Source organism: Brachyhypopomus gauderio, chromosome 6 (genome assembly GCF_052324685.1).
Source record: "Brachyhypopomus gauderio isolate BG-103 chromosome 6, BGAUD_0.2, whole genome shotgun sequence".
Classification (NCBI taxonomy): Eukaryota; Metazoa; Chordata; class Actinopteri; order Gymnotiformes; family Hypopomidae; genus Brachyhypopomus; species Brachyhypopomus gauderio.
In genome coordinates, this window is record NC_135216.1 from 29,180,457 (window position 1) to 29,186,990 (window position 6,534).

The 6,534-nt window shown below is 43.8% G+C and overlaps 1 protein-coding gene across 1 annotated transcript in view; it reads right to left on the reverse strand.

Moving 5' to 3' along the window:
- Positions 1-5,835: 5,835 nt before the first annotated feature.
- Positions 5,836-6,534, reverse strand: part of wbp2nl (WBP2 N-terminal like) — a 9,319-nt gene continuing 8,620 nt past the window's right edge. Inside the window, exon 8 of the mRNA XM_077010309.1 lies at positions 5,836-6,534. This exon is cut by the window's right edge and continues 129 nt beyond it. The gene's annotated coding sequence lies outside the window, so the exon portion shown is untranslated.

A 6,534-nucleotide genomic window follows, 5' to 3' on the forward strand; every position in this document is an offset into this window, starting at 1 on the left:
CCAGACAGGACTATGACGACAATCTCAGGGCCATGCTGCAACGCACAAGAGAAAGAGGGGCAAGACTGAATCCCGACAAATGCCAGATATGCGTTCCTGAGGTCAGATATTTTGGCCACGTGCTATCATGCAAGGGCATCAAACCAGACCCCATGAAAGTAAAAGCCATCCAGGAAATGCAGCCACCAAAGAACAGAGCTGAACTGGAGATCATCCTGGGGATGACCAACTACCTGGCCAGGTTTGCACCACACCTGTCACAGGTAAACTCACCACTGCGACAACTCTTAAAATAAGAAAACGAGTTTGCATGGGACACACATCACGATGAGTCATTCAAATGAATAAAGGACCTGATAACACACCACCCTGTACTCACATACTTCGATCCTCAAAAGAGCTGAATCTCCAGGTAGATGCCTCAAGAAACGGCCTTGGTGCGGTCGTGCTCCAGGATGAGAGGCCCATTGCCTACGCATCCAAATCACTCAACAGCACAGAGGGGAAACTGCTCAAATAGTAAAAGAGTGGTATGCAGTGCTGTTTGGTTGCAGGCGTTTCCATGACTACATGTATGGCCGCCAGGTCACTGTAGAATCAGACCACAAACCCCTTGAAGCCATAATCCGCAAACCATTGGACACAGCACCCCCACGATTACAACGGATGATACTGCAACTACAGAGGTACAACATTCGCATCATACATCACCCTGGGAAAGACATACCAGTGGCTGACACCCTCTCTCACAAATCCTTAGAAGACCACGATAACAAAATAACAGAAGGTTTGGAGATACAGGTGCATATGATCATCAGCAATGTCCCAGTAAGCAAGAACAAACTACAAGAAATCAAAGAAGCAACAGCTCAAGATGCCCAGCTCACCACACTCAGAAGCATCACAAGATCAGGCTGGCCTGATGAAAGAAAGAAGTGCCCACTCAGTATTCAAGAATACTGGAACCACAGGGCTGAGATCACTGAAATTTACGGCATACTGTTTAAAGGCGAGAAAATTATAATCCCTCAAACCCTCAGAGCTGATATGATACACCGCATCCACACCGGGCACATGGGCATAGCGAAAAGCAAGAGCCGCGCCCGCGACATTCTTTTCTGGCCTGGCATGAGAAAGCAGATAGAAACTTCCATAGAACAGTGTAGCATCTGCCAGGAACCACGCAGCTCCAACATCAAAGAGCCACTCCTTTCACATGCCATACCCGAGAGACTGTGGCAGGTTGTAGGGGCCGATTTGTTCACATGGAACTTGCAGGACTTCATCATCATAGTAGACTATTACGGTAGGTCTTCATCATCATAGTAGACTATTACGGTAGGTCTTCATCATCACAGTAGACTATTACGGCAGGACTTCATCATCACAGTAGACTATTACGGTAGGTCTTCATCATCACAGTAGACTATTACGGTAGGTCTTCATCATCACAGTAGACTATTACGGCAGGTCTTCATCATCACAGTAGACTATTACGGCAGGACTTCATCATCACAGTAGACTATTACGGCAGGACTTCATCATCACAGTAGACTATTACGGCAGGACTTCATCATCACAGTAGACTATTACGGCAGGACTTCATCATCACAGTAGACTATTACGGCAGGACTTCATCATCACAGTAGACTATTACGGCAGGACTTCATCATCACAGTAGACTATTACGGCAGGACTTCATCATCATAGTAGACTATTACGGTAGGTCTTCATCATCACAGTAGACTATTACGGCAGGACTTCATCATCATAGTAGACTATTACAGTAGGTATTTTGAGATGGAAAAGCTCACCAGTTGCACGTCATCATCAGTCATCACAAAGCCCAAGGCTACATTCGCACGCCATGGAATCACTGAGGCTGTGATCAGCGATAATGCTACAGTTCTTTTCTCAGAGTCGTGGACTTCAAACACACCACCACTAGCCCACGGTACCCGCAGAGCAACGGCCTGGCTGAAAGAACGGTCAAGACGGCAAAGCACATCCTAGATGAAGCCAAAGCTGGAAACAAAGATCACTACCTGGGCCTGTTGGAACACAGGAACAGCCTAGTGGACAATATGCATTCCCCCGCCCAGCTCCTGATGAGCCGCAGACTGCGTTCAGTACTCCCTATGACTGCGTTCAGTACTCCCTATGACTGCGAAACAGCTGCAGTCACAAGTACCACATCAGAAAGCTGTACGTGAGAGGAGAGAGTCGTGCCAACACCGCCAGCAGACATACTACAACAGATCCACTCTTTCACCTACAGATCCACAGATCCACTCTCCCACCTACCTGTGACATACTACAATAGATCCACTCTCCCACCTACCTGTGACATACTACAATAGATCCACTCTCCCACCTACCTGTGACATAGTACAACAGATCCACTCTCCCACCTACCTGTGACATACTACAACGGATCCACTCTCCCACCTACCTGTGACATACTACAACAGATCCACTCTCCCACCTACCTGTGACATAGTACAACAGATCCACTCTCCCACCTACCTGTGACATACTACAACAGATCCACTCTCCCACCTACCTGTGACATAGTACAACAGATCCACTCTCCCACCTACCTGTGACATACTACAACAGATCCACTCTCCCACCTACCTGTGACATAGTACAACAGATCCACTCTCCCACCTACCTGTGACATACTACAACAGATCCACTCTCCCACCTACCTGTGACATACTACAACAGATCCACTCTCCCACCTACCTGTGACATACTACAACAGATCCACTCTCCGACCTACCTGTCAGGACACCTGTCTGTTTCCTGCAGGAGGATGGATCCTGGAAACCAGCTACAGTAACACAGCTAGCGGACACACAAAGAAGCTGCCACATCCAAACTAAAGAAGGACAAACACTCCGTCGCACTCGCTGGCATCTCCATGAAAGCCCAAACACCACGGACGTTCAACATACACACAAACCACAGACAGCCAGCACACACACACACACACACACCACAGACACCCAGCACGCACATATCAACACACAGCATCCGCACAGTGAGCCTAAGGACCAACCACAGCCTAATAACCAGCCCCCTAGTTACACAACAAGGTTTGGCCGTACCACTAGGCCTAGGCAAGTCCTTGACTTGTAAGCATTGTAAAGGGTGTAGGCGGATTGCTCCCCAGAAGAAAATGCATGTTCAGATATGCCTGTTTGTGTTTTACCCTTACCTGTTAACTAAATGTGCTAATATGAAAGTTTACCCACCTGTGTATGTTATGCTACGACAGTTGTGAAGCACCATCTTCCCCAGCATTAATAACCAGATAATGCAGGGTATCTGCACATTTTTAAATCTCAAATTCAATGACTTTTAAGACCTTTTTAATGCCTCTCACAAGAAAAAATAATACTATTACCGGGGATGCAGGTGTGTTCCACATCATTGACAGGGGGGGGTGGCGAACGAGAATTGTTGACCGGGGGGGGGGGGGTTGGCCGTATACTCCAACGCTAGGAATCTAGCACTAGGACCCTGGAGCGGTTATTTTCTGCATTAGCGCTAGATTCGGCAAAGTTCACATCGCGCCAGAACAACTGAACAACACACACTTATAATAATTTAATGCCTCCCCTCATAAAATTCCAGACATTTTAAGACATTTTTAGGCCTTGAATATGGAAAACTAAATTTAAGACATTTTAAGACTTTTTAAGGACCCGCGGGTACCCTGTAATGTGTATGGGGTAGCACATGTTCCTAGGTGCACTTACATATTCAATTGCTCTACGAGTACAAATAATTCTGTTTTTTTGTTAAGAAGGGAGATGTAACATCTTGAGCCATTTGGCCACCGTAGTTGTGTGACGTCATAACTCGCGAGATCTAGGTGTCCCATTTGGACAGTGAAATAATCCGACCGGATTGAAAGCCGGTATCTGTGTGTCCGTCTTTATATACAAGTTTAATGCCAGAGGGCAAATACAACAAAATGAACCAATTGATTTGGAAAATTATTCGATCTAGCGAAACGTTCGAATAATCACACGCCACAGTGACATCTAGTGGGCAACCAGGGCCTAAATCCACAACTTTTTGAACAGAAACAGATGTACAGTATATATATATATATATATATATATATATATATATATATATATATATATATATATATATATATATATATATATATATTTTATGAAATATTCCTCCATAGCATATTGTGTCTCTAAAAAAATGTCATGAAAACATATCATTTTGCAGAGAAAAGTGTTGTTTTACTTATGTCATTAAGATGTATTTTTCATTGATACACTGTAAGTCAGTGGATTGATATAGCTGACATTATAAATTTTACATTGCAAGATAGAGAAATGCTTGTGTAATCCTTTATTTATTAAACATTACAAGTAATCAGTTGTTACTGATTACTTGTAATCAGTAAACATTCTGATCTCAGACCAGCTGCTTGAACTTAAGTGCGGACTAAAACGTGCAAAAAGATTTGAAACGTATAGAAATGAAAAAAGATCAACTGTTGGAGCAATTATTATAAAATGGAAGAATCTAAACATGACAGTCAATCTCCCTCAGACTGGCTCCATGTAAGATCTCACCTCGTGGTGTAACAATGATCCTAAGAAATGTGAGGAACCAGCCCAGAACTACTCAGGAGGAGCTGGTCAATGACCTGAAGAGAGCTGGCACCACTGTTTCCAAGGTTACTGTGGGTAATACACTAAGACGTCATAGTTTAAAGTCATGACACAGAAGGTTCCCCTGCTTAAATCAGCACACGTCCAGGCCCGTCTTAGGTTCACCCATGACCATTTGAATGATCCAGAAGAGTCATGTGGTTAGATGAGACCAAAATAGAACTTTCCACTCGTTGTGTTTGGAGGACAAAGAGTGATGAGTACCGTCCCAAAAACACCGTCCCTACTGTGAATCATGGGGGTGGAAGCATCATGCTTTGGGAGTGTTTGTCTGCACATGGGACAGGACGACTGCACTGTATTAAGGAGAGGATGACGGGGGCCATGTATTGGAAGATTTTGGGGAACAACCTCCTTCCCTCTGTTAGAGCATTGAAGATGGGTCGTGGCTGGGTCTTTCATCATGACAATGACCCAAAGCACACAGCCAGGATAACCAAGGAGTGGCTCTGTAAGAAACATATCAAGGTTCTGGAGTGGCCTAGCCAGTCTCCAGACCTAAACGCTGTAGAAAATCTTTGGAAGGAGCTCAAACTCCGTGTTTCTAAGTGACAGCCCAGAAATCTGGCTGATCTGGAGAAGATCTGTGTGGAGGAATGGGCCAAAATACCTGCTGTAGTGTGTGCAAACCTGGTGAAAAACTACAGAAAGCGTTTGACCTTGTAATTGCAAAGGCTACTGTACCAAATATTAACATTGATTTTCACAGGTGTTCAAATACTTATTTGCAGCAGTAACACACTGAAAATTTCAGACACCTCCATCATTTCTACATGGGAGAACTTGCAAAGTCACACGGTGTTCAAACACTCGTTTTCCTCACTGTATGTGCATACATACAGTTATAGGCCTCGTGCTCCCCCAAAGATCAGTCCCCACCTCCAGTACCACTGTACTGTACTACAGCTGGGGCAAGGATCACTGTGCTGGTCTCTCTACTGTAGTATAGTTCAAGTTCTAGGCTTAGCGAGTTAACCTTGGCCTAACTGTATCGTGCACCAGTATAAGGTGTGTGAAACAGTGAAGTGTGTGGACGTGCACCAGTGAAGTGTAGACGTGGACCAGTGACCCTGCATGAGCTGAGCTCTGTTCAGATAGGAAGAAAACATAATAGCTTTGTCAAAGGTGCATCACAGAATCTCATATTTATTTATCATTATTTATGTGATATTCATCCAATTGCTGGAAAGAAAAATATGAAATATAAAAGTTATGTGGGGTGGGAGAAATGTGGACTCAATTAGAAATCTGAAAGTGCATCTCAACCGTATGTAAATACCACACACACACTAACACTTCACACGCTCTCGTAAACACCACTCACGCTCACATCACTACCACATACACTCAAACACCACACTCACACAAACACACCCACACACACTGTACGGCCCAACACACCCACCCACACCTATCCCACCAACCTCTGTGTTAAGACCCCTTGATTAAATACTAAATCTTCATTAGAATCTCTCATTGGTTATATAAGACAGTCCAGCCCCTCCATCATCCCTCAGAATGGAAACACAAGCGTCAAACTACACACAAGAACAGAAAGGGAAAGTGGGACCACACACACAGAAGACACAGCTGATAACAGACATAGTATGATTGATCAGTATCTAGTATGATTGATCAGTATCAAGTATGATTGATCAGAACATCCCAAAGATCAGGCAGAATTACAAGCACATCAGAATAAATGCTATATAAGAGAAATTATAATAATAGTAATAAGAGTAATAATAATAATAATGGTAGTAATAATAATAATAATAATAGTAATAATGGTAGTAATAATAATAATAATAATGGTAATAATAAT